Source organism: Moschus berezovskii, chromosome 18 (genome assembly GCF_049115385.1).
Source record: "Moschus berezovskii isolate FMDL1 chromosome 18, NW_MosBer_1.0, whole genome shotgun sequence".
Classification (NCBI taxonomy): Eukaryota; Metazoa; Chordata; class Mammalia; order Artiodactyla; family Moschidae; genus Moschus; species Moschus berezovskii.
In genome coordinates, this window is record NC_142477.1 from 71,041,475 (window position 1) to 71,053,483 (window position 12,009).

Here is a 12,009-nt window from a genome sequence, read left to right on the forward strand (position 1 = left end):
TGTATGGCAAAACCAATACAATAATGTAAAATAATTAGCCTCCAATTAAAATAAATAAATGTGTGGTGGTCTTACCCCTTGGACAGAAGGCAGGGACCAGAGAAGACAACTCCTGAGAAGTCAATTTGGGGTGGGGGCAGGGCCTTGAGAACAACAGGGTGCATTGTTTTCTGGAATCAGATGTGAGATTATGTTTAAAAATTCCTTAAATATGAAACAGAAACAGACTCACAGCCATAGAGAATAGCCATGTGGTTACCATGGGGAGAGGAGGTAAGGGAGGGAAAGATTGGGAGTTTGGGATTAGCAGACGCAAACTACTATATATATATAATGGATAAACAACAAGGCCCTATTGTATAATACAAGGGACTATATTCGATATCTTCTAGTAACCTATAATGGAAAAGAATACGAAAAATCACAGATATATACACCTAACTGAATTACTTTGCTGTATACCAGAATCTAACACAAGACTGTAAATCAACTATAATTCATTAAAATAAATTTCAGAAAATCCCTTCAAAAAATAAATAAATAAATAAATTTTTAAAAAATAAAACAGGAGAGAAACATGTGTGGTCTTTATGTAATATTTGCATCTGTAAGTCCCAAGATACTCTAAAAATATAGAATTTCAAAATGACTTCCCAGCACAGTATTAAATTTTTTTTAGCATAATTCAATCATCTGCGAACAAAACATGAAATGCTTGATTTCCCTCTGCCCAGCAGACCATGGTCAAGACCAGGGACACACTGATCTTAGAACACACTGGAAAGCACACAACCCCCAGTACAGAGCAGGTGAAGGGGCCGAGACAGGAAGAGCTGATGGAAAAATACAGAAATGCTGAAGGGCATTTCTGAACTCAAAGAGATCAGAAGGTGATATATGAGGTCCCCACCAACTGGAGATAAGAAAACTGAAAGGAAAAAGGGAGGGTAGAGAAAGACTCAGAGGCACTTTGCAGATGTGAACACAGACAGGAAGCAGGAGGAAGGGGATCCTAGGGCTGGGGGACAACCCCAGATCCTCCCTGTTGTGGGAAAAAAAGAACTGTGCTCAATTTTTTCTCCTTTTCTCTTTTCAATCAGTCAAAAACTAACACTGTAAGTGTTTTAGCAGAAACTAGCATTCGGAGAAGGCAATGGCAAGCCACTCCAGTACTCTTGCCTAGAAAATCCCATGGATGGAGGAGCCTGCTAGGCTGCAGTCTGTGGGGTCGCTAAGGGTCGGACATGACTGAGCGACTTCACTTTCACTTTTCACTTTCACACATTGGAGAAGGAAATGGCAACCCACTCCAGTGTTCTTGCCTGGAGAATCCCAGGGACGGGGGAGCCTGGTGGGCTTCCGTCTATGGGGTCACACAGAGTCGGACACGACTGAAGTGACTTAGCAGCAGCAGCAGCAGCAGCATTTCATTACTGTCAGCTGAACATGGATGTTCTTCCTCAACTCAGGAAGATTGCATCTTGTTGAGAATAAATGAAATTTAAACCTTAAAAGCTTGATAAGTGACTGGACTTTAGTATCACACTTCAGAAGTCAAAGAAGGCTCTTACCTTAGATATCATGTTCTTTTCCACCCCAAGGGTGAAGGGCGAGAGAGGAACGACCCTCGACAGCCTGTCTGTGACTGATAGAGTGGAGAGACAGGTGCGGAGCCCAAGGGCGGAGAAACAGTCGCCACTTCACCTGAGCAAGAAGCCAAAGGAGAAGAGAGGCTCTGACCTTTGTCAAAAACACAAGGGTCATTTGGGAAGGAAGCAAGAGGATGGGGTGTGTGTGGTGCAGAGACCCTCAGCCTGGCTGAGCCCACTCATCAGGCACCACCCCTCCCCCCGTAGCCATCCCAAACCCCGATGCTATTTCCACATATGCCCAGCCCTAAACAATAACTGGCAATTGGTCTCAGCCAAACATAGTAACCCTCATCCTCTTACCAAGAGCTGGTTGCCCAGCCTACCTCTTTAGCGAGGGTAGTGGTGTGACTCAGCTGATGCCAATCAAGTATAAAAGGTAGCCTGCTGGGAGGTTTCTGGAAAATGTTTTGCTTTTTGGTTAAACCAATATGTCTGAGGCCATTTGTCTTTTCCTCTTCCTCCTCCCTCCCCGGCCACACTTGATGCTTGAAGTTGCAGCAGCCTTGAGGGATGAGGCAGGAGAGTCACAGAGACACCAGCCCTGAGGGCCTTAAGCTCTGAGTTGAGCCGGCAGCTGGCCACCTGTGGATTTCTTGGTCGGTAAGAAAAGCTAGAACATGTTTGCTCAAACTACCCTTGGTTGTGTCTACTCCTCCCAGCAGCCTCAGAATACTAAAGTCTTATTCCAAAAAAATGTCTTTCAATCCTGATAGCCTTTATAACTGGTAAAACCACCATTTAGATGATCGCAGGAGAAATTCTGGCCAAAAAAAAAAAAAAAATTGTCTTGGAGCTCATGGAATCCGTCAATCCATGGATCTGATCATCAGGGCTTCACACACTGCACTTTGAGAGCTGAACAAGGCCAGAGAGGCAACTACAGCAAGGGTAAGAAAGACAAGGCATTGCCTGGAACAAAGGATCAGATTAGGAAAGCAAGAATGTGGGCACCTGAAAAGGTGCCACCCAGCCTCCCTGCAGCAGAGGGAAAGGACAGTTAAGAAGTCCCTTTCAGCTTGGCCTCCACCCTTCAGGCCAGACAGCAGTGGACTGAGCCGCCGGCAGGCAGGAAGCCCTGTCTGCTAGTATCAGTGGGGGGTCACAGAGCAATCAACCCCTCTCTGCCTCCCAGCATGACAAGCTCAGAGCTGGAGCAGAGGCCAATTGCACTTGCACGGAGCGCTCATTAGATCCCCAGAGCGTTCTGGAAGCTGAACATAAATTGAAGTTTACAGTCCTTGACCCCCAGGAGTTATCCTCTGAATGAGAATAAGGGAAAATCAACAGGAAGGGAGAGAGGTGAGAAAGAAGAGCCAGGAACGGAGCACAGGCCCGACGAGCCAGCTGGGGGCTCACAGCTTCCCTAGTTCAAGCAGGCTTTTCTGTTTTAGTTCTGATTGGATTTGGAAACTGACATATTTTTAAAACTAAGTTCTACTTAAGGAAATTCAATACATAAAAAAATGTTGAAAGACGATCACTCACATTGTGGATGGAGAGTTCATCTGACATAATGCAGAGGTTCTTCATGAAATGTGTTTTCATAGTATCTTTTTGCTCCAAGATCTGAATTCAGCAGAATTCTTCAGCCTCGTGTCCACGTACAATAAGACCTTACCTAACACATTTTTCCTTTCATAATTATGTTTTCATTCAAGGAGAAATATTCATCTAAAAAGTGGGTTTACTTTTAGCCAAGTATAAATTTTGTATGTGTTCATTGCACAAAGTTGGAAAATATAGAAAAGTAGAAAGGGGAACATTCACCATACTCCAAAGAAAACCTCTATGATTTTAAGCTTTTTTGAAATAACTTTTTGTTTCAGGTGTACAACATAATGATTCAATACTTGTATGTATTGCAAAATTATCACACACTAAGCCTAGTTAACCTCCATCACCATAAATTGTTATGATTTTTTTCCTGTGTGATGAAAACTTGTAAGATCTCCTCACTTAGCCACTTTAAACATACAATTCAGTATTATTAACCATTGTCATCATGCGCACATTATGTCCCCATAAATTTCAGTCTTTGTGCTGTGCACGGTATTTCTCCACAGGCATATTATATTGATTAGACAATTTTATTTTCTGCTTTTTTTCATCTAACATTATAGCATGAATATTTTCTTATTGTTACTCTTACTAAATATTTTTTATGATTGCACACTATAATTTACTTATGTATTTCTGATAGTGAAATGCTCTACCATAAATATACTTGTTTTGGATTACCCTGTGTCATTTAAGCAAAAATCTAAATGAATTATGTCGTTATAAAATCTACCACATTATCATCGTCCCTACTATTGAGATTTTCTTGGTATCTTTCACTCTCTGACAACATCTTTATGTACAATTTTTTCTACATCTTAGGTGAATTTCTTTTAGGCTAAATTAATAGAGATGGGACCTACTCGTCCCAAAGGAAAGAAGTCTCAAGGTGCTTGATTGTAAAAATTGCTTCTCAAAAGGGTTATAGCCAGGTATCCTCCTAAAGTGTCCATTTAACCACACTTTCACAGCACTTAGCGGGTATTTAAAAAAAATATTTCTTTATCAGTAAAAAAAAATCTTATTTCATTATTATATTAATTTACCTTGTCTTTGACTACCATCAAAGTTGGTACATCTTTCCAGAAATGTATTAACTAGCTATATTTTCTCTTTTGTGAAGGATTTGGTCCTTGGTCAGAAACAAACTTCATTTTACTTCCAAGGGGGGAAAAAAGCTATCAGAAGTTAAACCATTTCCCCAAGGCTACGCAATTAAATGTTTCAGTAATCCACTTAGGGTATTTTAAGGCCTACTTAAGAAATTGCCCCTCCCACTACTGTCAATTTTTTTTTTCAGTTCCTCAATCCTACTTGCAAATATTAACAAAATAAGTACATTTCAAAGCACACACTTAAAGCTCATAGCTTCTCTTCAGGTTTGAAAAGTAGAAGTCGCTAAGTCCTGTCCGACTCTTTGCGACCCCATGGACTGTCACAAACACTTAGCTGCAGCATGTAGGACCCCTGAACTGTCTAGCCCAACAGGCTCCTGTGTCCATGGGGTTCTCCAGGCCAGAATACTGGAGTGGGTAGCCTTTCCCTCCTCCAGGGGATCTTCCCAGCCCAGTGATTGAACCCAGGTCTTCCGCATTGCAGGCGGATTCTTTACCAGCTGAGCCACACTCTCTTCAGGTTTACCACTGAGTAAACTGAAGCCCGGGCGACACTGGAGACAGGTATGATCCCTGGGTCAGGAAGATCCACTGGAGGAGGGCATGGCAACCCATTCCAGTATTCTTGCCTGGGAAATCCCATGGACAGAGGAGCCTGGAGGGCAGGCTAGAGGAACAATGGCAACTTAAACAGGTGTGTGTGTGTGTGTGTGTGTTTGTGTGTGTGTGTGTGTGTTGCTCAATTGTGTTCAATTCTTCGTGACCCCAGGGACTGTAGCTCTCCAGGCAACTCTCCAGGCAAGAATACTGGAGTGGGTTGCCATGCCCTCCTCCAAAGGATCTTCCCAACCCAGGGATCAATCCCAGGTCTCCCGCATTGCAGGCAAATTCATTACTGTCTGAGCCACCAGGGAAGCCCTTAAACAGCAGATAGAGGGTTAATATCTTTACTTCGGAACTGTTACTAACGGGAGAACCCAGACAGCATGGAAGGTGGAACACTCATATTCTCGCAGTGGGTGTGTATGACATACGTCATTACACCCTTTCTGAAAAACACTTGGGACAGTATGTATTAAATTAAAGCCTTAAAAAGAAAAGCTCACATCCTTTGATCTAGCCGTTCTACTTCTAGGAAATAATCAGAGATCTATGAAAAGATTTTTATAGAAAGATATTTCTCCTAGACTGTTCTTTTTCATTGAAGTATTGTTGATTTACAGTGTTGTGGCAATCGCTTCTGTAGGGCAAAGTGACTCAGTTATACACATATGTTCTTTTTTTATATTCTTTTCCATTATAGTGTCTCTAAGGGGACTGGCTATAGTTCCCTGTGCACTAGGATCTTGTTGTTTATCCATTCTAAAAATAATAGTTTGCATCTACCAACCCCAAACTCCCAGTCCATCCCTCTCCCTCCCTCCCTGCCCTCGGCAACTTCAATATCACAAACTGTTTACAGCAGTGAACATTCCTAAAAACTCTAAATGTCCCCAAATAAACTAGTTCAATAAAAATAGCCTTTCTATCAAGTTTCCTATGTGTGGTATTTGAAGTGACAAAACAGTATATAGAATATCATTGTGATCTTAGAAAATGAAAACTGCTACCTATATACACTGGTAATAACGGGATACGGCTACAGATGGTTTTCCAGTTTCTTCTAGACTTTTTTAAACATTTACTTTTTAAATTGAGGTATAATTGGTTTACAGTGTTGTGTTTCAGGGGTGCAGCAAAATGTCTTCTTGTATTTTTCTGTGTTTTCCAAACTTTCTAAAATAAATGGGGGGGGGTGTGTCTTCGGTGGTGTGGTGTTCAAGGAGATTTTTAGAATAGTAGCCCAGTGGACAGTGTTCTAAATATCTTTGTTTCCGTTCCCCATACACACACAGATGTTAAAAGCATCTTGTTGGAACCACACAAAGGTCTATAAAATGGAGACTACACAGGTGGGTTAGAAGCTAAGCTTTCTTAATGAGAAATTGGAAAGAAGTGAACAACAAGTTTGATGAAACCGTTTTTTCATAAAGCTGTAAATATTCCAGAAGACAGATAAGAACATAAACGACAGCAAGATCAAAGATTTGATGGAACATATCCACTAGGAGTGAAGGTAAATTTATGGACTGAATTCTTTTTCTTAAGCTGGTGCCTTGTGAGTGTCCAGTTTATTGACGGTTTAAATTATGTCTGCAATTTTCTGAGCAGTTCACTTACTTTTCAAGTTTGTAAACCAACACATCAACAATCCCTAATCAATGGGAGAGCATTTCTCCAGGGAGCTATGAAAATATATGTTGCATTTCAATGCAATAAAAAAACATGACTAAACATGCCTCTGTTCTTCATAACACAAAAGTACCACATCTGGTCATTAAAAAAAAAAAAAAAACATTATACAGAGTTGTAAGGATGCCAGATACTTATTACAGAGAACTGTTTTATCCATTTAGCCCAATTTTCCAGATGTTTTATTACTTGGAGACAGGACAATTGTTGAAACTGGTGATTGAAGCCCATTTATTTCAAGGGGCTCATCTGCAAGCCATGGGAAGCATTTGAGGGACACGTAATTTATGAGAGGCCACAAGGCAAGGCTTGAGGAGGGCTGCCATCTCACTGGGTCAGGAATAATTCCAACAAAGAACAAACTACCCTATTTTGTTAACACCCAGCTTCATTTGCAAAAATTGCCTCTGAGGCAAGCACTTAGTTGTCATTTCACATGCAAATGTGATGCACTTAATTGGAGCAATTTCCATAATAGTGGGTTAAGTTGGCTGTGACTGGTTGGCTGTGATTGGAGGCCTGGTTCTCATTGTCTACCAGCAACAAAATGCTCACTTGGACCAGTTGGAGGTCTTGTCCTCATAAAGACAACAGGATCATGTTACACAGGAGCAGGTGTTGCTCCTCTCGCCCTTTCCCCAACCAGGTGTCCCTGCCCCCAGCCAACCTCCCCACCCCACCCCCGACCCCCGCTCCCCCCCACTCCACACTCATAGCCTCACTTCCCTGCACACAACCAGGGAACCTGCAGAGCACTAGCCTCAGGACATTAGTGAAGCAGTCCTGGCAGCCACAGGCTTTGCAGCTAATTAGCAGGCACCTCACTGTGGTAAATTCTCTCCACCTGTAAATCAAAGCAGAGATTTGGGGGGCAGAAGGGAATGGAATGGGTGGAATCTTTTAGCTTCGCAACTCTGAAGTCAGCATGTGTGTCTTTGCTTCATACACAGAAGTTGGAGATCCCAGGGCCTCGTAAAGGTGTATTTTCAGGTTAAAAGGGTAATGCTGCAAACTGTCCTAAGCCAACAGATTCACTAGCAAGTCAGTGTTGGGCATTTTACCTGTTGTTGTTTTTGTTATTCTTGTAAAAGCCAATTACCTCTGGCATTCGAGAGAGTGGAGACTGTATATCCTCTCCTTGACAAATTTGGTACCAGCTTGTTTACTGTGATGAAATGGAATCTGAGACCAATTTCTGCTAAGTGTGTCAGTGTTTATTAACAACAGGTATAAAAATGATCATACAGTGGCGTTTTGTGAGTGGGGTAAAGTCCCTCGCAATCTTTAGGCATTCCAACTAGCTCTTTGCTTGAAAGGTTCATTCTATGGAGGAACAGTAATTTTTAAAGCAGAATTAGCCAACTTACTGGTTGGGTCAGGAAACAGGCCAGAGAGATGAGAAAGAGCACAGAGTCAAGCGAATGTCTAAGGGCAAGTGCTGCTCCAAAGGCATGGGCTGGGCAGACCCGATCCTCATATTTGCTTGGGTAAGGGGAGTAGGGCTCATTATACTCTTTCTGCTGCTGCTATTTAGCCGCTAAGTCTTGTATGACTCTTTGTTACCCCATGGACTGTAGCCCACCAGGCTCCCTCTGTTCATGGGGTTTTCTTGGCAAGAGTACTGGAGTGGGTAGCCATTTCCTTCTCCAGGGGATCTTCCTTATCCAGGGATCAAACCCACATCTCTTGCATTGGCAGGTAGATTCTTTACCACTGAACCACCTGGGAAGCCACTTTCTAATTAGTTATAGATTTCAATTCTGCATTTCAACGGGAATCATTCCAGTCATTACTTCTGCTAGTTAACCAACCCGCTCTTTCAAAAACAATAATTCTAATCTGTAATTCTGGAGTGTATCTTCTTGATTAGGATGCTTCAGAGGCTCACTAATCATCCCTGAAGTGTGGATTCTTGATTAGGGGTTCCTCAAAGGCTAACCAGCTCCATGTGCATCACACTGTTTACAGTTGATAACACTAAACTAAATTATCTCAGGCTGGACAGAGGTTCATGACATTGTACAGGAGGCAGTGATCAAGACCATCCCCAAGAAAAAGAGATGCAATAAGGCAAAACGGTTATCTGAGGAGGCCTTACAAATAGCTGAGAAAAGAAGAGAAGCAAAAGGCAAAGGAGAAAAGGAAAGATATACCCATTTGAATGCAGAGTTCCAAAGAATAGCAAAGAGAGATAAGAAAGTCTTCCTCAGTGATCAATGCAAAGAAAGAGAGGAAAACAATAGAATGGGAAAGACTAGAGATCTCTCCAAGAAAATTAGAGATACCAAGGGAAATTTTCATGCAAAGATGGGCACAATAAAGGACAGAAATTGTGTGGACCTAACAGAAGCAGAAGATATTAAAAAGAGGTGGAAAGAATACAGAGAAGAACCATACAAAAAAGATCTTCATGGCCCAGATAATCACAATGGTGTGATCACTCACCTAGCACCAGACATCCTGGAATGTGAAGTCAAGTGGGCCTTAGGAAGCATCACTGCAAACAAAGCTAGTGGAGGTGATGGAATTCCAGTTGAGCTATTTCAAATCCTGAAAGATGATACTGTGAGAGTTCTGCACTCAATATGCCAACAAATTTGGAAAACTTAGCAGTGGCCACAGGACTGGAACAGGTCAGTTTTCATTCCAATCTCAAAGAAAGGCAATGCCAAAGAATGCTCAAACTAATGCACAATTGCACTCATCTCACATGCTAGCGAAGTAATGCTCAAAATTCTCCAAGCCAGGCTTCAACAGTACGTGAACTGTGAACTTTCAGATATTCAAGCTGGATTTAGAAAAGGCAGAGGAACCAGAGATCAAATTGCCAACATCCATTGGATCATCGAAAAATCAAGAGAGTTCCAGAAAAACATCTGCTGCTACTGCTGCTGCTAAGTCACTTCAGTCGTGTCCGACTCTGTGTGACCCCATAGACGGAAGCCCACCAGGCTCCCCCGTCCCTGGGATTCTCCAGGCAAGAACACTGGAGTGGGTTGCCATTTCCTTCTCCAATGTGTGAAAGTGGAAAGTGAAAGTGAAGTCGCTCAGTCGTGTCCGACCCTTAGCGACCCCACAGACTGCAGCCTACCAGGCTCCTCCATCCATGGGATTTTCTAGGCAATAGTACTGGAGTGGCTTGCCATTGCCTTCTCCGAGAAAAACATCTACTTCTGCTTTAACTATGCCAAAGCCTTTGACTGTGTGGATCACAACAAACTGGAAAATTCTTCAAGAGATGGGAATACCAGAACAGCTGACCTCCCTCCTGAAAAATCTGCATGCAGATCAAGAAGCAACAGTTAGAACTGGACATGGAACAACAGACTGGTTCCAAATTTGGAAAGGAATACATCAAGGCTGTATGTTGTCACCCTGCTTATTTAACTTACATGCAGAGTACATCATGCAAAATGCCGGGCTGGATGAAACACAAGCCAGAATCAAGATTGCCGGGAGAAATATCAATAACCTCAGATATGCAAATAACACCACACTTATGGCAGAAAGCATAGAACTAAAGAACCTCTTGATGAAAGTGAAAAAGGAGAGTGAAAAAGTTGACTTAAAACTCAACACTCAGAAAACTAAGATCATGGCATCCGGTCTCATCACTTCACGGCAAATAGATGGGGAAACAAACAGTGACAGGCTTTATTTTTTTGGGCTCCAAAATCACTGCAGATGGTGACTGCAGTCATGAAGTTAAAAGACGCTTGCTCCTTGGAGGAAAAGTTATGACCAACTTAGACAGCTTATTAAAAAGCAGAGAGATTATCTTGCCAACAAAGGTCCATCTGGTCAAAGCTATGGTTTTTGCCGTGGTCATGTATGGATGTGAGAGTTGGACTGTAAAGAAAGCTGAGTGCTAAAGAATTGATGCTTTTGAAATGTGGTGTTGGAGAAGACTCTTAAGAGTCCCTTGGATTGCAAGGAGATCCAACCAGTCTATCCTAAAGGAAATCAGTCCTGAATATTCATTGGAGGTACTGATGTTGAAGCTGAAACTCCAATCCTTTGGCCACCTGATGCAAAGAGCTGACTCACTGGAAAAGACCCTGATGCTGGGAAAGATTAAGGGCAGGAGGAGAAGGGGACGACAGAGGATGAGATGGTTGGATGGCATCACCGACTCAATGGACATAAGTTTGAGCAAGCTTCGTGAGTTGGTGATGGACAGGGAAGTCTAGGGTGCTGCAGTCCAAGGGGTCAGAAAGAGTTGAACATGACTGAGTGACTGAACTGAACTGATGACATCCAGAATCCATAAGGAGTGGGTCAGTAAGAGACCAAGGCTCTCAGAGAATAGACAACCTGTCCCGCTCCACAAAGGAATGGATCCTGGCTCTGTGATATCTAGCCATGACGTGCCTTGATTGTGATCCATGGAGGCTGGACCCAGCCCAGGCAGGGTTACCTGGTGCAGACAGGGAACAGGTGAAGGGGTGTGTTGTAGAGGGGGGACCTGCTAAGAACTGTAGCAGTGTGCCTCAACCACTAGCTTGTTTTCTGTGTGTGTTTTTCTTTGCACATTTTTCCTTTGATCTTGAACTCTGCTTTTTGCTAATCACAGAAAATTCCATTTTCTTCTAATTTTTTCATCTTTCTTCTGGATTGGAGTTTGGGGAGGGTAGGTGGGAAGCAGTTTTTCCAGATTCAGGCTTCAATAGAGGAAGCCAACTTCTTTACAAGTTAAGATGATTTCAGAGAGGCAGCCTGGCCCGTGGGAAGAAGAGAATGTGTAGTTAGTCCAAGTAGAATCAGATCCTGGTTCTCAAACTTCCTAGCAGTGTTTTTCTGAGCCTCTCTTTGCTCATCTGGAACATAAGACCGTGTTACTGAACTCAGATTCCACTGCTTGAAAGTCAGTACTCAAGAGACAAGTGCTGGTTAGAAAGGAAAGTTTGCTTTATTCAGTTGGCCAGCAACCTGGGAAGAAGGCGGACTCGTTTCCAAAAACCAACTGGATCATGAAAGTTTTTAAATGGAGAAAAGAAGTTAAACATTTGAGGGGATGGGTAGGTCCAGAGTCTTCATTGTCTTCCACTGTGTGCAGACTTTCTTCTGATTAGTTGTTGGTGAAGAAACAGGAATCTTATGCTCACCCTGACATTACCATCTTCCATCTGGGTGGGGGCCTGAGTTCCTGCAAAAGAACTTAAAGGCAGGGTGATGCATATTCCTTGAGGTGGCGGGAGGGCCCTGCCACCTCACTGCACTACTGTTTCTTGACTGCGCCTCCTTTGTATGCTCGTTCCCTTTGTTGCGGTTAATTAGTCTCTAAACTGTGTCCGACTCTTTTGCCACTCCATGAACTATGGCCCACCAGGCTCCTCTGTCCATGGGATTTCCCAGTCAAGAACACTGGAATGGGTTGCCGTTTCCTTCTTCAG